This window comes from Phoca vitulina, unplaced genomic scaffold, assembly GCF_004348235.1.
Source record: "Phoca vitulina isolate PV1807 unplaced genomic scaffold, GSC_HSeal_1.0 scaffold16, whole genome shotgun sequence".
Taxonomy (NCBI): Eukaryota; Metazoa; Chordata; class Mammalia; order Carnivora; family Phocidae; genus Phoca; species Phoca vitulina.
The window spans coordinates 36,423,991-36,451,919 of record NW_022589719.1 but is presented as its reverse complement, the minus strand read 5'-3'; the positions used below and the strand labels follow the sequence as shown (position 1 = coordinate 36,451,919).

Below are 27,929 nucleotides of genomic sequence, written 5' to 3'. Positions count from 1 at the left end.
GAGGAGAGCAGGGGCATTTCCCGCCAAGTCTGGGAACATGATCCTCTTGTTTTGACTTATGGAAAACCAAACTGATCATTTTCCACTTGTTTTTGTGCCTCGAGCGTCTGAGGAGATTGTTTTTCTCTCCCCTCGCCCCCACCCCCACCCCCCAAAAAAGAGACGACTTTGTTTTTCAGCATTTCCCCGTAGAAGCCCGGCCAGAGCCGCGGGGCAGATGCCGAGCGCTGTCGGCCAGTGGCCTCCGCTGTCCTCAGGGGCTCCTTCAGGTGGAGGAAATGGCTGATTTTCCACGCCTTCCAGTTGGCCTTCCCCCGAGGCCCAGCTGGCCTGGGACGCACGCCCGTCCTCCCCCGCCGTCGCAGCCCTGCCAGGCCAGTCCCCAGGGCCCGGCCGTGGTGTGATTCCCTCGCGAGGGATGAGTCAGTGCTCCCAGCAGGGGCACCCAGTGGTGACGGCGAGCGGTGGGGTCAGTGGGGCACTGGGGCCCGTTCTGGCCGCCGCCCCACGGGGGATTCCCCCGGACGGTGTTCCGGTGTGAGGGCGTGCGCTCCTCTCGGCCCTCCCCCGGCTCGCTTGCTGACACGGTTGCGTCTCCACACACACATGGAGAGGTCCCGGAAGGGCGTTCGCCTTCCTCCGGGGGTCTTCGCGTTGTCCTGAGCCGTGGGCGCCTCCGTCGGGGTGAGGCCCTGGGCCGTTGCCTCGCAGGTGTCCGAGGAAGCGGGGACCCAGGTCGGGGGGCCTCCCGGCTGCTCAGGCAGCACTGGTGGAGTCTCGTAGCCAGAATGAGAGAGAGACGGGACCGTCTCGGGCTGGTCCTGTGACCAGGCAGGACCCGCCGGCCAGCTTTCCAGGCCCCCCAGGCTCACGGGGAAGTGGGCAGCACCCCGTGGCTGGCAGGGTGCCCCCAGGAAGTGCTCCCTGGCTTGGTGGGAGCCGGCCGGCTCACCAGGAAGCAGGGGCGACTCATGCTCGTGGACGCGGCGCGAGTGGGCTGCAGGGCCCCCATCGGTCCCGGAGATGACCAGACAGGCTTGCTGGAGAAGGGGGCGGGAGCAGAGGTGTGAACAGCCGGGCGGGCGGGCGGGCAGTGCCGGGCAGGCCGGTGCCTGAAGGCAGAATGCTGGCTTACCGCTTTGGCGGAGGCCTTCACGGAGTCCAGGGCACGAGAGAGACCACGGAGTGGTAACGGTTGGGAGTTCTGTGGCTGGTGTTTCGAGCAACACAGGTGCAGAACCTGCTCAGAGCCTGCCGGGACCCGCGACCCTCGGGCAGGTGGACCCCCCCACCCCAGGCCTCACTGGGCCTGCTGCCCCTTCCTGTACCCCTAGCCACTCTCCTCCCACGGAGCCTCTTCTCCTTTGTTCTCTCGGCCGTGGCCGTGGCCCAGCCCCTCGAACACACACACACACGAGGAGTCCCGCCGGTCAGGATGGGGCCACCACCCACCATCCACACAGCTGGGTGGTGACGCCTCACAGGCTCTCTGGCCCTGCAAGACTGGCTGGGGGGAGGTTTCTTTGGTCACCCCCAGTGCTGCCTGGGCCTGTACCCCAGTCCTCAGCCAGGTCCCCATGCTAGAACCTACAATGGCTTCTCCCAGCAGACCCGTCCAGAGGTGGCGGCTGGGCGTGAACCAGCTGGGGGGACAGGAAGGTGTCCAGGCATGGTACTTGGGTCTGTGGCAGGGGCTGGGAGCAGGGAGACTGAGGTCAAGGCACTGTGGTCCGGTCAGGGCAGGGTCAAGGGGAGCCGGCAGGGGACCTGCACAGACATGTCCTTGGCACAAGGAACCGTGCCTCAGGGAGCCCCACTGGGGAGAGTGGGATGGATGCTCAGGGAGAGGTGCTGGGGCCTCAGGGCCACAGGCTGGGCAGAGGCCCCACCCCACCATGGCTGGAAGAGGAGGTGGCTCTGGTGGGCGTGTTTATTCAGGGCTGCGCCCGCCCTGTGCACCCACCCTGGGCGCCTGCTCTGGGGCTGTGCGTCTTCACCTCCCGCCCGGCGCTCCTGGTGATCCGTGCCCCTGATTAAACTTGGCTCCGGTTGCTCAGGGCCACGTCGAGGCTCCCCGCCTGGCCCCGTGGACCCCGCACAGGGCTGTCCCCTGCCCTGGTGTGTGCACGAGGGACGGGGATGTGCACGGGGGTCTCGCAAGGGGCAGAGGGGGTGGGAAGCAGTTACTGAAAAACAGATTCATTTTTCTTCAGCATTTTACTGAGGTTAAGTGTATTACCACGTTGGGTCAGTTCCAGAATTCAAATTAAAAGCATAAATAAAGACACATTTTGTTTCCATCTCAAGCTCTCCCCACCCGCTGGGCCCCAGGGAGGTGAGGTCACTGCAGCCTTGATTACGGGAAGGTCCCTGGGGCTGGGCGAAGCTCCTCTTTCCGGGGCCTGCTGGCCATTGGTGGGGCGAGGGGTGGGGGGGTTGGGGGCCGGTGAGCAAACCGGGTGCAAACTAGGGAGTCGCCGGGACACCGTGGGTCGGGGAGGCAGAGTGGTCTGGGCCGCACAAGCAAGCCCCAGCGTCCCCATGCAGCCCTGGGGCCGTCGCCCAGCTCCAGGGGGCTGGGCCGCAGTCTCACACACACATCTTCCAGGAGCCCCTGTCTGCCTCGAGCTCTCTGCACCTGTGTCCCCCCGACCCAGAGCCTTGCCACAGGGCTTCCAAGGGGCAAGTGTAAGGGAGAGATGGGGCATCTAGGAGAGGAGGAGAGCCCCGCACCCCAACAGGAGCTGGGATGAGTTTCTGGCCTCCTGCCCCACCCACTGCCTTCTGCCCACTGAGGGCCACCGGCGGGACAGTGGGAAGGGAGGGCCACCTCTGTGTGCATCCCTGTGCCTTGCACGTGGTGTCCCCATCTGAAACTGCCTTGTCCCTCATCGGCAGCCATCAGATTCCTTCTCCATCGTCCTCGCCCCAGGGAGGCCACGTCCTCCTCTGGCTGTCAGGGCTTCCGTACCAGCTCCCTGAGCCCTCAGTATGGGCCCCACCCTCGGTTCCTGGGGAGCAGGGTATGCGTGGCTCTTCTCAGGCTCCCCCTCCCCGGCACTCCCGAAGCCCCCGGCTGGAAGGAGCTCCAGGACTGTGGCTCCCGTCCCAAGGCAGGCCGGACCCCCCGCCCCCGGGGCCAGGCCAGCCTCCCCTGAGATGAGGCGGTGAGGGCCGTGGTGCCTCGGCAGGGCTGTTAGCATGGAGGGCAGCGGGCGGCTGGTCAGCACTGGCCTCCGCATGGGCATCTGTGGCTCTGATTGGGCCTGGGTACCCTTGTCCCAGCAGCCTTGGGAAACGTCAGCTACCTCAGTGAAGCCCCCCACGCCTCGCCCAGCTGCCACGACAGCCAGGCCTGGCCAGGAGTCCACATCCATCCCATTGGGTGCATGTGGGCCCCCCAGGCAGGTGGTGCGAGAGGTCAGGCCCACCACAAACACCTCAGCCTGGGGTTCTCCTGAAGGGTTCCTCCATCTCCCTGTCGAGGCTGGATGAGGCTCTGCTTCTGCTTACCAGCCGCCCCCTCCCCGCCCTGCTCCGCAGGGGGCAGGGGGGCACAGCCCGACGCCCTGTGCATCTACGTGGGCATGGGGAGGGCCGCGGGCAGAGGGAAGGCAGGGCCGGGGCTGGGGTACCGTGGGCCCCCGCCAGGTGACCGTGAGCACCTCCCCAGCAACCGTGGGCCTCTGGGCCTCCTGTGACAGGACAGCCTGTAGATCCTTGAGCAAAACCAGCCCCGTGTGCGTTAATTAGAATTTCCATGTCTCCAACTTTCTCCTGGACCCTGCGGAGTCTCATGCCAAAACGCTCAAGTATCTCTCTTCCAGCAAGGCCGCCGCGGCCTGGCTTTCGTCCACATCACTACTAATGTCTCCTGAATTCTGCGTTTGTCAGTGAGGCCATGGCCAGCCCCATGCCTTCTGGAAACGGGGGCAAATGTCACAAGGCTCGGCCCTGCGCTCGGCTCTGTGGACTAGCTCTCTGGATGGGACCAGCTCAGCTGGGGACGTTTCGGGGACGCTGGGGCCAGCTGCAAATCACTCCCATGGACCGCAGAGACGCCAGGCACCGCACCTCTTCGAGCAGCCATGCTCCTTGCTTTGTTTCTCGCCCTGCAAACTTTGGTGGGAAAGGATGAAGAGGCCACTTCGGGGCTAGCGTCCAGGGGGATGAAGGAGGGGGCTTGCCAGGAACAGATGAGACCAGTTTGTCTTTTCCAGACCGGTGTCCTGTCTTCTTCAGAGCTCAGACCACCTCTGTCTGCACGAGGTGCCAAGGAAGCCCCGTGGGAGCCCGCCCGGGAGTGCTGTGCAGGGCTGCGTGAGTCACAGGCCCCGTCAGAGCCTCCCAGCCCCAGCCAGCTCCAACCCGTCTCTGAAATGCACGGGGGGATTAAATGTTCTCCTAATTAAATTAAAAGCGAGGCGGAGTGGCTCAGTGGGAAAGAGACAGGACTGGGAATCAGATGCCCTCAATCTGGCTCTCAGCCTGCACCGGCCCAGCTGCAGGCCGGCCCCGGAGGCCCCCTAACCTCTGGGAGCCTCACTTCCTCCATCTGAGCACGTGAGGAGAATGCAGCCGGCCTCCTGAGGCCAGCGCTCCGGGGAGTGGGCCCTCGGTCCAGGTAGAAGGCCCGGAGGAGAGCGGGAGGCCTCTTACTCCCTCGGCGGCCGTGACAGTAACTCCTGGTCCGGGGGCGCCCCAGTGGCCGGGCTCAGGGCTCTCCACGGCAGGTCTTGGGCGAGGATGGCCGGCACCCGGCAGGCAATGTTGGCGCATGTGAGGGACAGCTTCCCAGATGGCGCTGGGGTTGCCACGGAGACATTTCTGGTGGTCGCGGGTCCCCCGCGGGCCCAAACCTAGAAGGGGAGGCTGAGCCCGAGGGCAGCGTGGTCAGGAGGCCTGAGTGGGAGGTCGGGCCCGGCCGCTCTCCAGGCCGGGGTTGTCCAGCTCTCAAGTTAGGCCCAGAAAGGTCCGCACGTGCATACAGGGTGCTTCCAACGTTCCAGGTGAGGGATGACGCGCACACACGAGCGCACAGATCTCGAGAGCACTTGGTCCGTCTCAGCACGGGCCACATATAACTAGCACCCAGACAGAGGGGTCCCGGGGAAGCCCCTGTGTGCCCACTTCCGGTCACGCCTTTGCACGGTCAGCGCCGTCTCGGCTTCTGGCAGCAGGACTCGGCGGTGCCCGTTCTTGAACCCTCTATAGACGGACGCCCCCGGCCCCACACCCGCGTGTCCGTCTGGCTTCCCGGGAGACGTGCCCACGTGGCTGTGCAGAGCAGCGCTTCACGCGCTCCGGGTGGCTGGCCCGCCACCGTGTGAACGGCCTACACTTTGTTTATCCGTCCTATTGTCGGCCGCTTCCAGCGCCGGGTTGTTATCATTAGTGCTAAGAATGTCCTGTGCGGCCTCTCTGGCGAACACACAGGCTGCGCTTCCGGCGCGCGTCTGCCTAGGTGTGGGGCCGCCGGGCCGCTGCATGGGCGCGCTGACTGTCCCTAAGTCCTGCCGAGCAGCGTCCCCGTGGGCGCGGCCACTCCGCCCCCGCCGCCCGTGCCCAGGCCTCCCCGCACCCGGCCCTCCTGCGGCGCTCCCTCTCGGCCTGGCCGGGGCGGGATCTGGCGGCGGCGGATTGGGATCTTCGTCCACAGGAACCCGACGGCCCAGGCAGCCGAGCCCCTCGCCGTGTTGCTACTTGGTTGGATATTGTCCTTTGTAAAAATGCTCGTGACTTCTTTTCTTACTGATGTACACTTGTTCTTTCTGTCTGCCTTCCCGTGTCCTGGCGAGGGCTTGCGAGGGGCAGAGACGATCGTGCTCCCACGTGCCCGCACACACACGCGTGCTTCCCTAGCACGGAACCACCGGCTCCCCCCCAGCGGGCCGTTCCTCCCGAGAGGGGCGTCTTTTGACGAACAGAAGAACTTTAAGTGAACTCTTAATGTGATCCAGTTAATCAAACATTTCCTTTCTGGATAGTGCTGTTTGTATCCTATTAAAGAAGCTTTGACTACTCCAAGGTCATAAAGATATTCTGGTTTTTCTAAAGCTTTATTAACTCACCTTTCACATGTAGATCCGTGGTCCATCTGGAATCGATTTTTGCATCCAATGTGAGGCTGAGGTCAAGGTACATTTTCTCCCCCTTGGATATGCAGGCTGGCTCAGCACCCTTCATGGAGAAGGCCGACCTCCCTCCGCCGTCCTGCCAGCTCCCCGCCATCCCACTCCAGCCCGTGGTCCACGCGTAGCTCTGCTTCGTTCCACTGCTCAGACCGTGTCCTTTCTGCCAGAGCCTTGCTTCCTTGCGACTGGGGTTTGGTAACAGGTCCGGACAGCCGGTTGAGAAGGCTCTGGCCAGGTCCCCTGCCTCGCAACTGGCCTGTCTCTGTGTGGTCCACCTCTGCCCCCAGGGCAGCGTCCACAGAAAGCCTCCTCTCCCTAGATGAGGATGGGGACAGCGAAGGTCTTCACAACGGTGGGTCAGTAGTGGGTCTTGGTAGCCGTGGCCTCCCCGCGCCCCCCCGCGTTCCTTACTGTGTCCTGTAGGCTTCAGTGCCGTGGTCACATGCGGCTGATCTGACACTTAGCCTCATCCGCTGATGCTCCGGTGTTCGCCAAGCCCATGGACGCGCTCTTCCTGGGAACCCTGGCTGGCGTGGATCCACCCGTCCGGCCTGGAGAGTGCTGGTGTGGTCAGCTCGCCTTTCCGAGCCTTGGCGTTCTCTCGTGGATCCCGGAAATGGGCCTGGCGGTGCAGCAGTGAGGCCTTGAGGTTGTGGGGTCGGGGGTCTGGCCCTGCACCTAATTCGAGAACTGTGTTAGCCAATAGAACCGTTAGCCGGTAGGAGACATCACCTTGGTAGGGGAGACCCCATGGGCACGTCCCTTACTTGACCTGAGAGCTTCTGGAAGCCCCCGGTCACAGGTCTCCGTGGGATGCGGATGGGGCGCGTGTGCAGCCTGGAGGTCCTGTCCTTCCCAAGATCTGCCCGGAGGCCTCTGAGCCCAGGGCCTGGACGCGGGCCGCAGGCAGGCGCACAGCCCACAGCCTCTGGTGGTGAGGAAAGGGGCTCCGGCCCCCCGGGGCGGTGCGGGGAGAGGCCTGGGCCCCTCTGCCCTGCTCTTCACGTGCCCCAACATGCATCTGCCATCGTTCTCGACCGTCAGGCCTACCCGCCAAGGCAGAATGGCCTCCAGCAGAGCGAGGGGCGGCGTGGGCCAGACGTCCTGCCTGCCCTTGGCCCCGTGCGCGGCAGGGGATGGAGGCGCTGCCGTAGCCCCGTTATCCGGGGCAGCTCCCCAGGCGGCGTAGCCGGGGCGGCCGTGTTCACAGGCTCGCTGGCCGCCAGGTGCCCCCGAGAGGCTGCGTGTGTGTGTCAGGTTTGGGAGGGGGCTGGGACACACAGCCCGTGTCATGGGGGGTCCGTGCTGCACAGAAGGGCCAGGCCTTGCCTGGTCCCCCGTGAGGCAGGGGCAGAGCCAGGGCTCAGTCCCAGACGCACCGTCTCCCGGGGGGCCCGGGGCTGTGAGGGGGAAGCCAGGTTGGCTCCCGGAGGGCAGGCGGGCAGGCAGGGGGCAGGGAGGTCGCCAGCCAGCCAAGGCAAAGGGGCGTGGCATCTGGTTTGGGTCTGTGCCTCCCAGAGTGTTTCCGTGGCCCGTCAGCAGGAGAGGACAGTGCGCGGACGGACACTCTGCTTTGGTTGAGGGGCTCTTTGTGGCCACCTTCTCCAAGAATTCGGCATGTTCGGTCTCTGCACACGCCCTGGACCTGGCGCCACCGCGCAGAGGGCGAGGGGCCTCGCAACCGGCAGGCCACTCGGGGGGCCCCCAGCTCCCCTGGGAGGCTGACCGGCTTGTGCAGGACGCAGAGCACCAGGCCGAGCTTCCTGGCTTCTAGGGGTGGCCCAGAGCCCCTGGCCGGGCGGTCGTCCTCTACATGTGCTAGGCCTCTTGGGACCAGGCGGGTGTCCCTGGCACGGGCCACCCCTTAGGTGCTGGTCCTTGGCAGTGACTGGCTCCAGGGCGGAGGTCTGACGGTGCAGTCTGTCGGGTCTGGCTGGCCCACGGGAGGCCTGGGGCGCCATCGGGGAAGGGGAAGGAAAAGAGGCAGAGGCAGAGGGAGACCCGAGTCTGGCCTCAGAGGCTGGCGTCCCCGGCGTCCCTGTCGGCCCCACACCCTTACCCCGAGCCCACGTCTGCTTTGATCATCACAGCAGCCCCAGGGGCTCCCTTTAAAGCCTGTGTTGGGGAGCAGCCTGGACAGGAGCAGGGACACCCTCCATGTGCGCCCAGAACTGCTCCCACTTCAGTGGGCTTGAGCCACACACAGCTCTGGGAACCTTGTTTTTTAGGGGCAATTGAAGGGATTTCCTACCTGATCTGTCTTCTGGAACTGAACCATCATACAAGATCAGACTAGGCTGCTCCTTCCAAAGTGTAACACTTGCCACGACACTGTCCTCCGCTGCCCTGCTAGGGAAACCAAGGCAGAGGGTGGGGTGACGTCACAGGCAGTAGAAGACATGCGGAAGACGGTGGGAGGAAGGCTGTTCTGAGAGACAGCGCTCAGGGCCCTTCCCCCTGCCTTCGACGCGGCCCCTGGAGCGGAGGTGGGCAGCGCCCGGCAGCCAACCCCGGGGCCGCCGGCTTCATTCCTCCGGCAGCCGGGCGCTGCATCTAGGGTATAAAGTGCAAGGCGAGGTCACGCTGGGACCTTTGGCTTCAAGCCTGTGAACCTGCTCTAGGCTTGTCTCCCTGGCCCTGCCCAGGCTGCGATGGGGCCCTGTGTCATCCACTCCCCGGCCGGGATCCAGCAGCCACCTCGGGCCCGGGGGCGCCCCTCCTACCTTCCCTTCCTCTTGGGCCTTTCGGCCGTGGTCTTGTGGTTGTCGTCCTTAGGTTCTGGATTTGTCAAATCAAATGGAATATTCTCCCAGTTTAAAACACTGGAATGCTTTTTTTTTCTGCTTTTCTTCTTGAACTGCCCCGTGGAACCCCCGGCCGGGTGGGTAGGCTCCAGGTGGGAGCTCACGGGGGCCTGGCTGCGAGGCGAGGCCGCTGCAGGAGCAGGGGGGCAGACTCACGAGGTGGGACAGCCTTAGGTGGAGCGACACCCCAGAAAACGGGCTCCCGGCGTGATTGAGCTCAGGCCGGTGCGTGTGTGTAGGGACTGGGGTGGGGCCATCCGCAGAGGTTCAGAGGACATCACTGGAGTGTCCTCCCCAGTGACCCCCACAGCCCACAGCAGCTCCCTGCTTACAGCTCTCCACCGCCCACCCCTGTCCTGCACTGGAAATGGGCTACATCAGACCAGGGGCCGGCGTTTGGTATGGGAAGGTATCTCTGTAGGTGTTGGGAGATGGACAACCTAGGAAGTGGGGGCCCCAACACCAGAGATGAGGGGACCCTGCCCAGAGGCCACGCCAGCCACTGACAGCTGGGGCCAAGCCCTGGGGCTCCTGACTCCAAATCCTGTGCTCCTTTGCGTTTCCAGCGGGGGCTGTCTGCTCTAGGGGGACCTGCACTGCACCCCACAGCAGGCCCCGGTCCCCTGGCTACTAGGATAGCAGCAGGAGCACGTCCTCGAGGCCCCGGTCATGACCGTGGCCTGCTCCTTAGCCTGCTGTTTCTCGCACGCCAGGCCCTCCCCCAGGGACGCAGGAAGAATGTCGCCGCAGCTAAGACCACTGCGGGCCATGCTTGGAAGGAGGGGCTGGTAGGGTCACGGCATTACATAAACACTGAACTGCAAGGTCTGAGCTGGCCAGAAGGGACAGTGAAGGTGGCCTCTCAGGCCACGGCAGGACCTCACGGCACTCAGCCAGAGACCCCGGTGGGCAAGAGCAGGGCGAGGGTGCCACCACCCCCCAGGAGGATCAGAGCAGCCCCGAGCAAGGACAGGAGCCCAAGCAGAGACCCCAGGCCCCGGGTGGCAAAGCCGCAGCCTCCTCCCCAGGCAGAAAGGCCAGGCCCCGGGAGCCCCCGCTTCCTGTACCAGGCCTCCCTGGGCACTGAGCACCTGAGAAGCCATGAGTGCTCCTGCCCATCTCGGTCCTCACTGACTCCGATGACCTGCAGCAGGACCACACTTCCCACCTGCTGCTCCCTGGCCACGCAGGAGGCAAGGTCCCAGTGTCTGGGGTCAAAGAGAAGCTAAGCGTGACCAGCCTGTCCACCGTGTGTGGCTGATCATGGACTTGTCTCATTTACTGGGCTGGTGTTGGTCTCTGCCTGTAAATGTTTAACTCCCAAGGATGCCAGATCTCAGGGCTTGAGGCCCGGCCTGGACGGGGACCGTGCTTCTTCCTGGTGTGTGGGGGTCGTCTGCAGCCGGGAGGGTGCAGGTGGGCTACGAAGAGGGACTTCCTGCAGGGAGCTCGGCCCCGGGGGGTGCTGCTCGGGGAGTAAGTACTGTCTTCTCCCACCATAGCTGAGCGGAGACCACGGGTGGGATGCCCAGCCCTGAGGGCCCCTCGGTGGTTTCCGGCTGCCTTGGGCCTGGGGTGCGGCCCCCTCACTTGTACTTGGTGGCTGCCCCATGAGGGCCTGGCCTCGGTCTCCCCGCTGGTGGGGAGGGAGGTGTAGAAGCTGGGTTGTGGGGCCACCCAGTGTGGGCTCAGGAAGGGAAGGAATGTGACTGAGGCCGGGTGTGGCTGAGGCGAGCGCAGCCAGTTGTGGGTTTTGCTTGGGGCCCAGATAGACGTGAGCAGAGATGGAGGCCCCTCTCTCTCGGCCCCCACCACACACACTAGGACCTTTCTTCAGTGTGTGGCTGTGGAGCTGGAGGCCAAGGACACCCTCTGGAAATCTGAATTCCATTCGCTCTTGGCAGAGAGCAGCTTCCTGCTTGGGGAAGGTGTGCGTGTGCGCGCGTGTGCACATACGACCACGGGGGGCTGGCAGCGGGAGGGGCACGCGGGGGGCGGGGCATCTGACGGGACGTGTAGGGTGACCCCCGTGTTTCCCGGCACTGGATGGCACTTGCAAAGCCTGTCCCGAGGAGTTAAGACAGATACCTGGAGTGAATGAATCAGAAACGTGCGGGCTGCGTGGCCTCTGAAATAATCTCTGGCTTAAAACAGTCACAGCTAAACATGCCTTTGAATTTGAAAGCCAGGACTTTTTGCAAAATAATTCAAAAAGTTTGTTGAACCTTAAACCTTCCCTGACGATTCCTTCCTTCTGAAGTTAACTCGTTAAAGTTGCTCCAATCCCAGCCTGGTGCCAGACCAGCTTCCTGGAAGCCCTCGCCAACTGCTGGCCTTTGGAAAGGCTTGTCACCCTAATAGCTGTAAAAAAAAAAAAAAAAAAAATCGCTCATTGGGCACCTTGGCTGCAGCGTCTGAAAAGTCCTTTGTGTTCGCTCCAGCTGCAGAGTTTTCCAGGCCTCGCTTGTGGGGCTGACTGGAGCTGTTTCTCTCCGTTTCCTCTTACAGTGGCGGGCGCTGGGCTGGCTTCTTCCCGCCCAGCCTCCCCACGCCCAGGTGGGGGACGGGGATGCCCAGGGCAGAGCCCCTGCGGAGGCCGGACAGGCGTGGACCGGTCCCGAGTGGGTCAGCAGCCTCATCTTCCCCTCCGCCACCCGCCCCCCGCCCCAGTGGGGGCAGCGCCCCGCTGAGGAGCGCCCAGGGCCCCCTCCCGGGTCAACATTGTGTCACTTCCCCAGAGGACGCAGGTTCCAAGCAGCGCCCGGGCAGTGCCATTTCAGAAGCGGAGATCACTTGCTCCTCCCCAAAGTCAGGTTTTGGCAAAATAGAAAAGCACGGTGGTGAGATAGGGTCCACGTTCCAGCCTGTTGTTGTTGTTGTTGTTTCTTTTTTTTTAAAGTTTAAAACGTGAATATGCGTTAGGAAATACTGAAATGAACCCAGCTGTGGGGCAGATCAATTGAAAAATACGTTGTGTTGTCGTCATTGCTGCGTGAATCAAAATCAAAGATTACCTGAAGATGGAAACGAGTTACCTAAAAACTTAAGTATTTTCGTGGGACGCAGCGGTCAGAACATGCCATACACGTACACGTTGGTTTCTTGAAAGAATCGCTCCTCTCCGAACCCCGTAGTGACAGAGCGCATGCAAGCTCATTTCCTAGGAGAGCCTGTTGGTCTGCAGAGGGGTGGAGGGCACCCCTTCCCACTGGAGTGGGGGTGGGCTCCCTGGGAGCCTGCCCAGGGTCTGCTCTCGCTCTGGTTCTGCCTTCCGCTGTCAAAAACCTCTTTGTGCCGGAGCAGCCCCTGTTCCTCGGAGTGACATGAACCAGAGCCCACAGCACCATGCGGTGGAGCTGCCTCTCGCCAGCCGCCCCAGCCCCCGGCGGAGGCTGCCCGTTCACAGCCTGGCAGAGCGTCCGCATGCTCTGCGGCGCGCCGTGCTTTACCTCCTGCGATCTTGCGCAACAAGTAATCATAATATTAAAGTAGGCTTTACACACACGCGGCAAAACAGATTCAGAGCACAGAGGGGGTTATGGTGAAAACACCAGGCTGTCCCCACCCCAACCCCGGATTCCTGTGTTCCCTTCCCTAAAGGTTAGCACTGTTGGCCGTTTCCGATTTATTTCTCCCCGTGTTTTATACAAGCAAGCGTGTCTCTGCGCCTCTCCTTACACGGACCACGCTTTCACACGAGCCGTCACGTGGCATGCGTGTCTGCGGTTTCCCTTTTTGGAGCTAATGTACAGATCCGCCACACTTCTTTTTGAGCTGCCCACATGAGCTTGATCTACACGGGGCGGCGCCTCCGAGAAGCACTTTTATTAAGTGTTCCGTGTGCACACGCACGTGGGCGCGCACGCACTGGGGACAGCTCCGCGCGGTGGGGGTCAGGTGCTGCTTTTTCACGGGCTGGCTTCCAGGATCCGTGCGCGCGCGTGTCCACGGCTCTCAGCCCACCGCACGGGGCTTCCCTCACGTGGGGCTGTGCTTGTGGGGGCTCTAGGCTCTATGGCATCGGTTCCATTTCCAGGGAACACGGGCGCCCATCCTGCCCGAAAAGAGGCACGCGGATTGGGGGCGGGGGGCGGTCAGCAAGTTTCCCATCCTCGGATGCAGGGGTGGGCCGCTTAGTGAGGCCTGACTGAGGGCGACATGACTTGACTCCAGCTCACAGGACGGGGCCAGCAGGGACACACACAATGACCCCAAGAGAACGGAGCCCTGGCCAGCGAGCCGTGCTGCGCTCCCTCTCCGCGGGCGTCGTGCCGTAAGGAACCTTCCAGCAGTCCCTGAGCGACTCCACTCACTTCTTGGTGAGCACGCGGCCGCAGTGTGCACTGCTCAAAGGCAAGATGCCTGGGTGTTCTGGACATGGGTCTATATTAAGACATCGAGCGCATCTCCTTCTTAACAGCTGCAGAGCATTCCATTGTCCCATGAGTATGGAACAAGTCCCCTATTGATGGATGTATAGGGCAGCTAAAGACAGCCATTAACCATTCAGATATTCACTAAGGAACTGCCCGATTATGAAATTAGTCCGTCCCTCCCCACTGAACACTATTGTGTCGTTCCCCCCCCACCCCCGCTTATCCCTGCTCCAGCTCTGTAGATGGAGTCTCTTACCAAACAAGGACGATACAAAGTGAACCAATTATAGAGAAGAACTGTCAATCTTGCCAAGATGTGAGATTTCTTGAAGTTAAGGGAAGTGAGACTGAAGACCCCACCAGAGATTAGGCAGAGTTAAACCAGTTACCAGGTGAAGAGAAAATCAAGGCTGGTGCCTAGGCGAGCAGCTCAGAGCAGAGCGAATGAAGTAGTAAACCAGACAGTGGCCCCTGGGCGCAGCGGCGAAGCCCGCCTTTCTGCAGAAAACGAGCCTTTCCCCGGAAACACTGCCGAAGGCCCGGATGCAGTGACAGGTGCCCACAGTGGTGTCACGTGATGGTCCACAAACGCGTGCGCAGAACCATCTCCGCGCTTTCCGAAATGAGCAGGTGTCTGCAATTAAAACGGCTTCTCCTAAGACAGTCTTATTTCACAGCTAGTATCGTCATTTTTCAAGGAAACCTCCCAGTCTGATCCGTGTTTCATGTAATTTTGGTCTCCATTTTAAGTGGATTCACTTCCAAACGTCCATTTTCCCCATTTGCACGTTTTCACAGATCCTGCCAAATGGCGGCTGCACCTGCTCCTGTGGAAGGGGCCCCGTGTGTCTTTGTGCCCGTGGAAGGGGCTCCGTGCGTCCTGTGTTCGTGAAAGGGGCCCCGGGCGTCCCTGCGCCCGTGGAAGGGGCCTCGTGCGTCTTTGCACCCGTGAAAGGGGCCCCGTGCGTCCCTGCACCCGTGTAAGGGGCCCCGTGCATCCCTGCACCCATGGAAGGGACCCCGTGCATCCCTGTGCCCATGGAAGGGGCCTCATGCGTCTTTGCGCCCGTGAAAGGGGCCCCGTGCGTCCCTGTGCCCGTGGAAGGGACCCCGTGCGTCCCTGTGCCCGTGGAAGGGGCCTCGTGCGTCTTTGCGCCCGTGAAAGGGGCCCCGTGCGTCCTGTGTTCGTGAAAGGGGCTCCGTGCGTCCCTGCGCCCATGAGAGCGGCCCTGTGCGCCCATGACCATAAACACGGCCCCATGCGCCCTGCACCTGTGAAAGCGACCCCGTGCACCCATGACCATGAGTGTGGCCCGGTGTGTCCTGCGCCTGCACCCACACCGTCCCCAGCAGACCAGTGGTCCCGGCTTTTATCTCCAATCATCTGACGGATAAGAAATGCTTGCTGGAGTTCTGATGTACATTTCTTTTATTATGAATGAGGGCTTTATCTTTTCAAATAATTAATAGCGTTTCTTTTTGTTTTGTGTTCCATTTTCCTATACTCTTCTCTTTTTAAAACCTCTTCTTCCTGATTTATAGGAAGTCAACGTGTGTCAAAAATATCTTACCCCAATTTTTCTTTGGTCTTTTAGCTTCTAGAATATTTTTCTGCTGGTGGGAATTTTAAATTTTGACATGAACTTCGGCAGTTTTTTGTGACTTAGGGTCGGTCCTAGCTGTACATTTTGAGAAAACTTCTTCGCTCTGAGATTGTTTTAATAGATTCTCCCCTGATTTTTTCTGTCATTCTTATTTCACCTTTTTACACATAAATAGTGTTTCATTTGGGTTTGGTGTAAGAAATCCTTAAATGCAGTGTATTTTCTGTGGTCTAACTAGTTGTCCCAACTCAAGTCACTCGAGCACATCACCTTCTCTCCGCTGACTTCCCTGCTGCCTTGATCACATTTCAGACTCTCCCATCATCTGTGTCTGCTTGTAGACAGGCTTCTGGATGGCCGACGGGCCCGGGGACAGGCCAGGCGTGGTGGTCTGACTTGGGAACTTTACGATGCACTTATCAGTGGGGCAGGGCCTCCGCCATGCCTATTACTGGAAAGCCACCTGGCGCAGCCAACCAGCCACAGGATGGCCGCAGATCAAAACGTTCTTCAGATGTAGACACAGGATTAGCTCTGGAGTTGACGGGAAGCTGAGTGTTTGGGGCCGAGTCCTCGCCTGGGTAACTAGGAATGTCAGGGAGCTGACAGGAGTGTGTGCTTCTCCCCGGGCTCGCTGGCATGGCAGAGTCCGGCCCGGCAGAGGGGTCGCGGGTCTGACCCAGGGGCCTCTTCCCACCCATGTAAGATCCCGTGTGCTCCAGGGCATTTTAGGAAACATGCATTCAGTAACTCAGCAGAGAACAAGAAATGAAAATGGGCCTAATTCAAGGAGAAAGCTGCAGTGAGAAAAATCTAGAACATGCAGCCAGCCCCACCCCCACACAGTGGCCGTAAGGAAAACCCTGACCCCATCAAGCCTGCCGGCTGGGGTGGTATTACAACCAGTGCAGGTCAGCACGGCTCCGCGTCCCCCCCTGAAGAGCAGCCACTGTCTCCTTGTCTGCTGGGCTCCCTGGCCCAGTGCAGCCTTTCCTGCCTTGTCCTTATGGAACCAGCCCAGAGCAAGGCTGCCCCTGGTCCCCTGCCCCCTGCCTGGCATTCTCCTTTACTGACTCGGGAACAAAAGTCATGCTTACGGGCAGATCTGGAGCAACACCCCAAGTTTAAACCCCGACTGCACTGCTCCCTACTTGCTGGACCTTGAGTGAGGCATCTGGCCGGGGTCTCAGTCCCCATCTGTAAAATGGGGATGACAAGAAAGCATGCCTTCCGGAGGGCTGCTGGGAAGATTGAAGGGACCCCTGCATGAAGCGCAGAGACCGGCACCCACTCGCAGGAAGGCTCCCGGGCTGGCCAAAGCCGCTGTGCGCCCTCACCACCTTTACCGAGCTGGGCGCCTGAGCAGGCCTCCGGGGAGGGAGTCTGAACCAGGAGGCTCGGCTTCGGAAAGAAATGCAGTGTGTGCTCATGAGACTATCTAGGATGACGGGCACTCTCTAAAATCCACAGCTTTTCTGGACCCGGGGTGGGGGGGTCAGGCTGCCTCCAGAGAGCTCCAGATGATGCCTTTTCAGAATTTTACAGACTTTGGCTTCGGCGTGTCTGATTAAAAAAAAAAAAAAAAAAAAGCATGTGCACGTGTGTGTGACCCTCTACATTCTCTTGGTATTGCCCATGGAAGCTGCGATCGATTTAGATTAACTTAGAATTATCTTTTTTATAAAAACAGCCTTTCCAGCCACACAGAGGAGAGGTTTATCTACATGTTCAAAAGAGCTGTAATGTCTCTCAATATCTTTTAGCCCTTTGTGTGGATTTTGTACGTTTTAAAATTCATTATTGGGTATTTTTAGGACTGTTGATTTTTTTAGTATGGGGATCATGATTTTTTTAATTAAACTTTTTATTTTGAGATAATTGCCGATTCACATGCAGTTGTAAGAAATAATCGATGCCATGTGTCCTTTACCCACTCTGCCCCCACAGGGACATCTCGCAAACTGTAGGCTAAGGTCGCTGGCAGGATACAGACACTGATGCACTGGTGCTCCTGTCACCCGCACAGTCCCTCATGTCACCCCTTAGAGCCACACACACGCCCTCCCGCCCCACCATGTCCTCAGCCCCCGGCAACCACCCATCTGTTCTGCATTTCCAGTCCTGACGCGAACGCTCTATAAACGGGTCTGTACACTAAGGGACCTTCTGAAATGGACTCGCGCTCAACGCAGTTCCCTGGGGACCCTCCCAGGCTGCCCAGTGTCCCCTCGTGTTCTTGGCACGATGCTGCTCAGGCTGGGATTTTCAAAGCCGATTTTTTAGCCGGGTTTTTGGGTTATCGTAGATGAAGTAGGTGTGTGCGCCTGTGCTGGGCCCGCCTTGCCAGGCGTGGACAATCCGTGGCACTTTGGGCTGCATTAAGGTGGCTCCGGAGGGCTTCATCAAGAATGTGCTTACTTTAAACGAGATGCTCAAAACAAAAGTTCCTGTGAGACATTATCTTTGTTTTGTTTTTCGTTTCCTTTTTTAAGCTACTTGATTGAGGTGGGATTGACCTACCAATTCTGTACGTAAGTAACGTGTGCGGCATGAGGAGCCTGGGGACAAGCACACGCCCATGAGACCAACACCGCGATCTCGGCCACAAACCACCCCTTAGCCCCAAAAGCCCCCGCTCGCCCTCTCTATCACTGGCATTAGTATTATTTTAGAAGGGCGCTTCCCGCCAAACCTGCCCTCCCTGCAGGCTGTGAAGGACACCGCGCAGTGTTGTTCACTGGGGGTCCCCGTGCCGGACCCGCTCGCCCCGCGGGGCTGACCCTCTGCAGCCCCTGCCTTGCCCGCGCCGCCACCCAGCCCTCCCGCTTCCAGCAGCCTGACGGCTCTGGACCCTTCGTGTAACTGGTACCATGCACTGTGTCCTTCCGCGTCTGGCTTATTTCAATGTCCTCCACATTCACCCATGTTGTCACAAATGGCAGGATTTCCTTCTTGTGAGAAAATTCTTGGACAACAGTTCTATTTCTGAATGGTAGCAGGACGCAGAAAGAAAGTCCTTTTATATCGTTGACGTTTGGTGAAGAGTGGGATGGGAGGAAGCAAGTGAGCTCCCTGTGGGATAGAAGCGGGGGTTCAGGGAGCCGTGAGGAGGGGCTGGGCAGCCCGGGGGCCATCCTGGCGGGGCTGAGAGGATTTCCCAGGACTTCCTGTCTCCCCACCAGCCCACCCAGTTCCGTCTGCCTCTCTCCCCGCAGATATGTGACCCCTAGCCAAGATCCCTGCTCACCCCCAGAGACAGGATGGTTCTTGGAGCTGGGGTGACTGCAGACAAAGATTGGGGATCCCCATGAAAGTTCTAGGGGGAGGGGTGGCATCAGCTGACCTTCCTGGCCTCAGGCTCCCTTGATGGAAAATGGGGCTTTGTAAAGGCCCCAACCTGGTCTGGGCTGCGCCAACCCCTGAAGCCTGGAAGGAACTTGCCTTTTGCTCCTCTGGAGGTTTCTAACCATACCCCACTCACCCCCGACCTTCACACACACACACTCGGCTAAGGGCAAGGGGGCAGGTCCAGTCTGGGACTCTGGCAGGCCCCCCAGGGCTGGTTCGTGCAGGGCCCAGGCTCTCAGAGCTGAGGGATATAGAAGATTTGGCGCAGCACCCTGCAGAGAGGTGGAGGAGGGGCTGCCCCCTCGCCCCGGGCGTCTCTTCTTCCATGCAGGAAGGGGTGCGTGAGCACCCCAGGCCCCATGCAGGCCCTGGGGGCCAGCGGGAGCTGGGCAGGGACAGTGCCCGCTCTCTCCGAGGGCCTGGTCTGCGCTCCCTGGGCATCCAGGTGCTCCCAAGGAAGCCCGGCACTGCTGTTTGGGCAAAGGGAAAACTCACCAGCCCCGCACACGCTTTGAGCTAAAGAATAATCTCCAAAGAATCAGAGTACTGTACTTCCCCTCAGCCAGGCCCTGTGCTAAGCGCTTTATAAACACGATTTCACTAATCTACACATCAGGGCAGCTTTTGACGTAAGAATATTATCACTCTTGTTTTATATATAATCAACCTGAGGCTTGAAAGGTTAAGTCTAGGGCCCCAGGGTCACCAAGCTCGTAGTGACCCTGGGCGGTAGCTCTAATGAAGTCATAGGGGCCCCTCCAGTATTCTCTCGGTGTCATTTTAAACAAGCCAAGCTCTCTCCTGACCCTGTCCCCTTCCCCAGGCTGGGAAAGACTCACCCCTGGGTCTTCGCTGAAATGCCCCCACCGCAGATGGGGCCGCCAAGAACCCCGTACCCCACCCCCCATTCTTAATGGATAACTGCCTGTTTATTTGTGCTCAAGGGTTTACTGGCTGTCTCCGGCAAGTGCGAGGGGCCAGGGAAGGCAAAAGCAGACCTTTTGGCTCAGAGTTGTTATCTTCAGACTTAATCCATGTGGAGCCCATCACGGCCCCTCTGTGAATGTTTGATGAAGAAATAGGTGAATGAATAAGCGAGGGGATTTGTGCCAGGCAGGTGCAGGCCCCGGGCTGCGGTCCCTCATCCACGTAGCCTGCGGCGGGTCTCGGAGCAGCGAGGAAGCCCCCCGGACTCTTTCTGGAGCCCCTCCGCCCCTGCCCTTCCTCCAGGGCTCAGGTCACATTCCACAGGCCGTGGCAGCTGGGAGTCCAGAGTCGACCCAAGGTCTCTGATCACAAAGGATCCCTCCCCCTGAGGCCCACTCCCTTCTGCCGCCAGTCCAGAAATGCAGGGAAATCAGATGCGTTCAGTACGATGCCCCTCCGGGGCCCTGGTGTGTAGAGGCTACTCTGGTTTTTACAGATCAGGAAACTGAGGCTTGGGGGATGGCGGATGCTCCTGCAGACAGTGGGGATGCTGGGCAGGTGCTCAGGCTGCGCACGCGGAGGCCAGGGGTCTCCCTGCCACCAGGCTGTGCTCAGCTACCTTCCACGCCTGGCCGTCCCAACTCTGTCCTCCCGGGGGAGGAAGTCTGCCTCCACCTCTTAATGGTAGGGCCTCCTTCTGTTAGCCTGAGAACCGGGAGCCTCTAGATCGTCCCTCTCCCAGGATACTTCCCAGCAGTTCAGGAGGTATGGGGATGGGCCCGTGTCAGGAATGGGGCTGGCACCTGATTAAAGGCCCCTTGCCGAAGGTGAGGGGCAGAGGGAAGGCCTGGCGCCCCCCGGCCCGTGGGCCTGAGTACGCGCAACGGCGTTTTAGTTTGCAAGATGAGCCTTGTGGGGCCAGGTTTTCCGTACCAGGCACTGGGCCACTCTGCCTGTCGCCGCGGCCCACGAAGGCTGGTCCTGGGGCTCCGACCAGTCGAAAAAAAGTAGGAATTGCATTATGATTCCATCAAAGATGGTTTTCCTATTAAAACACGACTCGTTAAAACATAGGGCTTAGTTCTGAGTAAACATTTCGAGCTGCTGAGGAGAAGCAGAGATTTATAACCCAGAGCAAGAATTAAAGAAATAAAAGCCCCTGAATATTGCCAGAGACGGTGAACAGTGCCTTGAAGTACCACTCGATCCAACCTGCTCCTCCTCTCTGCCTCTGGGAGCCTCTCTCGCCCTCCCCCGGGCGGCACGGGGACCCTCCGCGCTGTCCCCTGGGGTGAGCGCCTGGCCGGCCACCTGGGCCCCGGAGCCGCCGCGCCTGCTCCGCACACACCCGCTTTGTGGGAGTCCTCGCCCTGGCCCCACACTCACTGCCGCCTGTCTCTTCCAAATCATAAACACAAAAGATGGCCAAAGGTACGCTCTCCACGGCATTTTTCCTAGTCAGACAAAACCCGACGACTGTCTTTTGTTTCTTTCCACTTAGAAGCATTTCCCTGGCAACCCTGTCTCTCCTTAGTCAACACCAGCTAACTCCATCCGTCCCCTTTATCAAGACATTGTTTAGAGCAAATAACTCATTAACTGGTCCAGCAACTTGGGAAGTCTTTCAGAGCGGCTCTCAAGAGGGCCTTTCCCCTGAGAATGGGGCACGCCGCTGGCGGAGGAAGAGCGGTGCCCACGGGGGCCGGCCGCCTCCGCGAGGAGGCAGGCAGCTGTCCGTGTACCAACTGCGCCCACCGCCCCCTGGGTGGCCTCCCCAGTTCTGTCCCTGTGTCTCTCCTGTGAGTGAGGTGGCCCAGCCATGTGTACAGGGCCCCGGGGCCTGCCGCCGGCACAACGCGAGTTCCAGGGGGCCGCGTGGGCTCGGTGCTCACCAGTTCCTCAGCTCTCCAGCAGCATCCTCTCTCAGGGGAAAACATGCTCCTTTGGTAAACAGACTGTGTTCCAGAACTTTCTAGCTGACCTCCCTTCTCTTCCTCCTTTTCCACTGTTAGGTGTTAGAAAAGCAATAGGTTTGCTCTCTTGGTGTCCCTGCAGTGAGGATCTGGCAGGGAGGCAAGTCCCTTGTGTGTGGCTCCAAGGCCGAGGCTGAGCTTTCCCAGGCCCGCCGAGGGGCCTGGGGGGAGCGCCCCTCTAGAAGGGGTGCGGGAAAGGTCTGCTTCCCCCTCTGCCCTGCAGGCTGCTCTGGTCACGGGTGGGGCTGGGGTCTCCCCTCCAGAGAGCTCCCCGAGACGCAAATTTTCTACCACAGTAGACTGTTGCGGACCCACACAGCGCACCGGGGCCGCTCCGGCTGACTCGGGAGTGGATCAGCCTCCGTTTTTAAGGTTCTGTGGCCTGTCACCCACGACGTCCTCCCGTCCCTGCCTCGCGGGTCCCCCTCGCTGCTAGCTCGAACACGGGTGCCTCCTGGAGCAGCCCGCAAGACTTACAGACCGGACTGGTGTCGGCGGCGGGTCTCCTTGCACACGGACCTGCACCCTGAGCAGGAAGCCCTGGGGCGGCCAGAGCCCCCTATGCCTCCCATCTGATGGGCCCCATGCAGGGGGGCACCTACAGGAATGACTGGAGCTTGTGCCCCCAGGGGAGGGGGGAGGCACAAGCCCTCCCAGGCCCCAGAGGCCACCTAGACTCAGAGGCCCCGTGGGGGCTTCAAGCCTTTGAGTCTGGGGTCGGGGGCTTGTGGAGGCAGGCCCCTGCCTCAAGTGCTTGGACTCTCAGGCAGAGCAGGCAGGCGGGTTCCTAGACGGCCTCCTGGCTCACCCAGGGGCTCGGCCGTCACCTGGGCTGGGGGAGGCCACGTGGTCTCTGTGGACGAGCCCGCCGAGGTTCCGAGTACCATGGGCAAGGCCTGCACACTCTGGGCCTCAGTCCACTCCCAGAGAGTCGGGGTGGGGCTCGCTCTAGCTCCCCTCGGGCTCCGGGCAGTCTGGGGGATGGCGGCGCAGAGAAGGGTGCCGGGCCAGCCCCTAACAGGTCTGAGCCGATGGCAAAGTGTGGGCCTTCACCCCGTCTCAACCCCCCACTTCTGGGTTTTCATGCTTTCCTGAGAACACAGCTGTGCCCGCCCATCCTGTGTCCCTCCATCCCCCGCTGGCTCCAGCCTGGCTGTGTGACCCTCAGGCCCTGTGATACACAGAACAAAGGTCCCCACCCCAGTAATGCTGCTGGTCTGGGAGTCCAGACCCCAGACCCCAGACCCCAGTGCTCGGGGCCTGGCCGGGGGAGGAACATGCTCAGTTGGGCTTAGCAGGGCGTCACCCCAACCCCTGATCAGGAGACCCAGATCCCAACGCCTAGAGCCCCTGCCTGCCAAGTTTCTGTGATTGTTTTGAAACAATTCCCACCAACAGACACCCCCGCCCGCCCCCAGGGTAGCCTCATACGCAGCCCGGAACAACAGCTCCCAGCCCTGGGCAGCTCGTTCCTGTGAAGACAGCTGCTGTGACCAGATCGGGAGCCTCGCGGCCAGCACTTTCCACATGAGCGCGTCTGCTCCTCGGCTGAGCTCCCGACTGTACGGAGCCCGCTGCTGGACCAAACCCGGGTCCCCACCTGGATGGCAGACCTGTATCTGAGGAGGGATGTCTCAGTCTGCCCGGTGTCAGCCCAGGGCCGGTGGCCTACAGCTATGAAGCCGCATCCCCTCTGCCCACCCCCACCCAACAGCCGAAGGGACTCAGGTGCACGTCCCACCGGCCAGTGGCCCTGGGGTGTGGCAGCCCTGTGGCTGGCCTAGCGGCCAGCCCGGGTCTAGGAGAGCCTCTGGGACACCCGGCGTGCCTGGTTCTCCTCCTGGGGACCCCTTTCAGCTCGCGGAGGCAGGAGCCGAAACTCGGGGTGGGGACCTGGCAGTCTCAGCTCCAGGTGGAGAGGGACCCCAGGGAGTGACACAGGTGTCCTAAACAGGGCACATTAAGTAGACACGAATCCACAAAGGCCCCTGGAGCCATCTGACCCCGGCCTTGCCCACCACATGTGGGGTCTGCAGGAGTGCTGGGCTCCCACCCGATGGCCGTGGGATGAGGGCTGGGACAGCCTGGCCTCTGCAGGAGGCTCTGCTAAGTACACACCACCCAAGGGCCCTGCTGTCCAGGCAGTGTCCCTGCCCACCCTGGGGCTGTCCTGGGAACCGGGTCCCAGAGCCCAGGTTGGTGTTGGGATGCGCCTGAACCTGCAGCCAGCAAGGCTTGGGGAGACTGGGGCCAGGGGTCTTCTGACGTCCCCGGCCATGCTCCCGAGCCACCCAGCCTGGCCCCCTGCCCCAAGAGGCTCCTGTCCAGACCCTGGTTCCTGAGGAGCCTCAAAGGCCAGAGTTGGGGTGTCCTGCGGAAATCCTGATGGGGTGGAAAATCCCCAGCAGTTGGGCCCCAGGCTGAGCTATGACACTGCGCTTCTCCGGCCTGCTGGGGTCAGCCAGGCCCGCTGCTTCCTGCTTCCCTTTGATGTCTCCTGTGTGGGGGAGGGGTCAGCACCCCTCTGGGTGCGGGCACGCTCACTCGCTCGCTCGACTGCGACGAGCAGTCTGTGCTTCTGGGGCCTGGGTATGCTGGGGTCAGGCAGGGAACCCAGCAGGGCTGAGAGGGAGGCCGGTGGAAAAACCCCAGCCTTCGCAGAGAGCTCCGGAGGGAGAGGGAGAGTCTGCCTTGAGGCAGAGGGCATGTTCACTTCGGCAGGGCCCTCCCGCCTGGGCAGTCTGATCGGGAGGGAGGCGCCACCATGAGCTTCTGTCTAGGTGGGGAAACTGAGGCCTCTGGACAGTCCCATCATGTCATTTGCAGAGACTCCTGGGGGCCTGGGAGGCAGGGGTACCTTCTGTGGGATTGCGACCAGCGGTCATCCCTCCTGCCCCCCACAGTGTCGACTGCCTGGGGGGTGGGGTGGTCTGGCCCCCACCTGCCTGCACAGGTAGGCCTTTGAGACCCTGAGAAGGGCAAGCCAAGAGATGCAGGTGACCAGGAAGGCTGAGGACCCTCCCCTTTTAATGTTCAAACCCGCTGAGCCCGCTGCCTTTGATGCAGGGGGTTAGGAAAAGCAGCTTTGAAGTCAGCCCTTGGGGGATGTTCCTATCAGCCCCTGCACAGATAATCTCCCACCCGACCCTGGGACTCAATGCCACTCTTAGGATGCCCCCCCCCCCAGCTTGAGGCCTTTTTGGTGGCCTTGGGAAGAGGGGCCTGAGGGGGTAGGAGAAGCCCCAGCAGGGGAAATGGAGAATGTGGAGGAGGGGCGCCCTGCCTGCCAGCACACAGGGCCCTAGAGACCCCCGCCCTCTCCTCTGCCTCCCACCCTAGCTAGAGGTGCAAGGTGTCTAGAGAACCACCACCCTCTCTCCTTAGCCCCGGAGCCTCGTCCCTCCCAGGTTCCACGTCCGTCCCCAGTGCTGCTCCCTCGCCCCGCCTGCCAGCCTAGGAGCTCACAGAGGGGCCCATCTGACGGCCCCCTCGTCCCAGCACCAGGCCTGCACAGGAGGGACAGAATGAAGGATGGATCAGAGATTCAAGTGGAAATCTGTTAGTGGGAGATCTTCCGGATTCGCAAACATCCACACATTTCAGGAGCAACACAAGCCAACAAGCGTCTCCCAGCCGTGGTGGCAGGAGTGGGAGGGGCAGCTGGGCAAGTGGCTGGCTGGGGCGGGCAGCGCCGGCTGAGTGGCTGCTAGGGACACAGCTGCCCTCTGCACCTGGACCGGGCATGGTCCCACTTGTTGACGGGAAGCCGGGGGGGGGGGGGGGGGTGGCATTTGGCTCCCTAACAGCTTGAGTAGGAAGAGAAGGATGTCTTCTCGGGGTGGCACTTGGCCCTCCCAGGTGTCCAGCCGTGGCCTTTGGCATCCCTCTTGGCATCCAGCCCTGCATGTGCAGGCAGGCCTCTCAGACTCCCAGGCTGCCTTCCCCCACGACAACGACAGTGACGGGCCACAGTGGCACCTGGGGACAGGCTGCTTGGGTCAGCCCGGCCTCCCCTCCCTTTCCCGGCCTGGTTCTGTGGCAGAGCAGACGTTTCAACCATGTCTGTGTCTCTCTCCCGAGGGTAGCAGAGGGGGGCCTGACAAAGCCCGCCGCGAGAGGACTTGGTGGCAGACCCAGCTAGCTTCGGCCGCGTCCGGGCCCGGTGCCCTCAGGTGTGACACCTCCCTCCCCGTGGGGCTGTCACGAGGGCTAACCGAAGTTGAACGTGAGGACCTCGAGTCACTGATCAGGTCCCTGGGCAGTGAAGGCCCCCTGTAGCTGCTGGGGGACTTGGGCACGTGGCATGTGCCCGTACTGAAATGCCCGTCTCCCTCCCTCGAGAACGCCCCAGGGCCGGGAGCGGGGCCGGCAGGAGAGCAGAGGCCGGGTCCTGGGACCTTGGGAATGGCCGCGGGGCCCGGTGGGGTCTCCGCTTCCATCATGAAGAAGGTGCCGGAGGGGCTGCGGTTGGAGCAAGAGGTGACAGGAAGAGAAGACAGAAGCCCAGACCCCATGGGGAGGAGGGCACAGGATGGGCTCACGGGGGTAGGTTAGTGCAGGGGTTACGGGCTGCGTGTTAGCAATGTGGGCATGAGGGGGCCATCGGTTAGGATTTCCGCGGGGTTGAGGATGGGGTGCATGCCCCAGAGCCCTCGGGCCTGGGGCTGTGGGCCTGCTCTCCCCATCGCCCTGGCTCCCTGGTGGCACCCTCGCACTACCAGGAACTGGGCGGGGGGTTGGGGGGCACAGGAGTCTGAGGCACGGCTCCCAGGAGGTTTCGCGTGGGGGTAGGTCCAGCTCTTCTCAGCCAATCTTGAAGGTTCATTTGGGAGTCATGGCCGTGTGTTAAAGTTCGCCAGGTGTGGATGGAGGGGAGAAGCTTCGGGGAGAAGTCTCGTCTCAGGCGTCAGAACAAGCTGGCCGAGGGAGGGAACGGGGAGCCTTTGTTCTTGATGCACAAGGATTCCTGGCGACACCGGGGTGGGGGCTGTGCAGAGTCCCTCTCAGGGCCTTCTGGGAGGGGCGCTCAGAACTCAGCTGTGTTTAAAAATTAGCAAGCAGGGGAGTTAGAGGTTCTGCAGTTAACCCCTTTTGAGCCTTTGAGGCCTCTTTGAACTGTTAATCAGGAAGGCTGAGCAGGAGGGCCACCGCCGCCCCCGGGAACCCCCGTCCGGCTGGGTCTCTGGGTCCAGGCACTGGGGCCGAGAAACCGCTGGAAAGTGCTGTCTGCGTGGGGTCCGCGAAGCGCCCTGCCCCCGCCACAGCTCCAACGTTGACAGGCTCTTTGTTTTCTCGTCTCGGCCCTATTCAAGGCCATTTTTCAGCTTGCTGGCTTTCCGTGAAGATTGGGGGGATTTTCCACCCTGTGAGGCTCTGAAACAGCTCGGCCAGGCTTCCTCCCGCACGTGCTGTGGGGACAGCCTCCCTGCGCCACAGTTCCCGGAGCAAAACGACAGAGCTGGGAGGACAGCCGTGGGCAGCACACAGCCGCAGGGGCTGGAGGCACACCCCAGGGGGCCAGGTTTAGGGCAATGGTCATCTGTGGCCCAAAGTCAGAGAAGCAGGGGCGCTGGTCCCAGAGGCCATGACCCGGAGGCAGGCGACTGCCTCCCTCCTTCCCGGGCTCCGTCCTCCATCTCCTTCGCAGGCTGCCCCTCCAGGCCGGGGCCCTGAATACAGAGCTCCTCAGGGCCCACCTAGGGCTGGCTTTCTCTGGAGAGTGTGACCCTGAGCGGCTCCCCCAGCACCTGCGGCTTCTGGCACCGTCTGTGGGTCCCAGTCTCCCAAATGTCTCTCCAGCTCGCCCCCCCCTCCAGACCCACGTTCCCATCACCTGCCCCACCACTCCTGTCCGCAGCCTCCGGCAGTCCACACCAGCCGGGCACTTCCCCACCCAGGATCCCTGCCCCCCGACCTCGCCGACGTGCGCGCCAGAGCCCCCGCACTCACTGCCGGCACGTCGGCCCCTTACCCTGCCAGGCCGGCCGCGCCTGTCGGTGTCACCGCCAGCTTCCGGCTGCTCGCGTCCCCTCGGCCCCGTCGCTGGGAGCTACAGTTGCTGTCACCGTCAGTCCTTCTCCTCTCACTGGAAGGAGATCCTTCCAGAAGGCGATCGGATCCGACGGGGACCCAAGGGGGTCCCTCCCTGAGTGGGACCTCTCAGTGGCTGCTGGTGTTCTCAGAACGAGCGCAGATCCTCCGCAGCATGGTCTCTCTGGTCTGGCCCCTGCCCGAGGCTGAGCTTCTCCTCTTCAGCCTCTTTCCATCCCTTCGGCTCATGGGCTTCCTCCACCAGAGGGCCCTTTGCCCGCAGCCCTTGTCCTGTCCCCCACTCCCCAGCTTCCTCAAGGGAGCTCCTAGGATCCCAGACTGACTCCTGGTGCAGACCCTGTTCAGGGTGGTTCTGCACTCAGAGCACATTCCTTGACGTGCAGGAAAACACATTCTCACGCTCGGTTGGGCCCCCTCAAATCCCTCCTGCCTGGGCCAGCGTCTGGTGCCCGGTGCCGGGTGCGGTTTCAGCCAACAAAGACCAAATTCTATAAAACTCTGTAAAGTTCACTGACCGAATCTTTAAAATGGAGCAACGGTCATGGCTCTGCCTCTCAGACACAACCCACTGCCTGCGAAAGCCTCAAAGTCAGCTGCATGTGGCCTGTGTTGCTAGAAGGCATGTGGCACATGTGTGACCAAGGGACCTGTGGCACATGTGTGGCCTGTGTCGCTAGGAGGCGTGTGGCACGTGTGTGATCTAGGTCACTGA

General features: G+C 61.2%; 1 protein-coding gene across 3 annotated transcripts in view; it reads left to right on the top strand.

The window, feature by feature from the left end:
* KCNQ1 (potassium voltage-gated channel subfamily Q member 1) overlaps positions 1-27,929 on the top strand; it is a 323,026-nt gene that overhangs the window by 146,980 nt on the left and 148,117 nt on the right. The gene's annotated exons all lie outside the window — the stretch shown is intronic.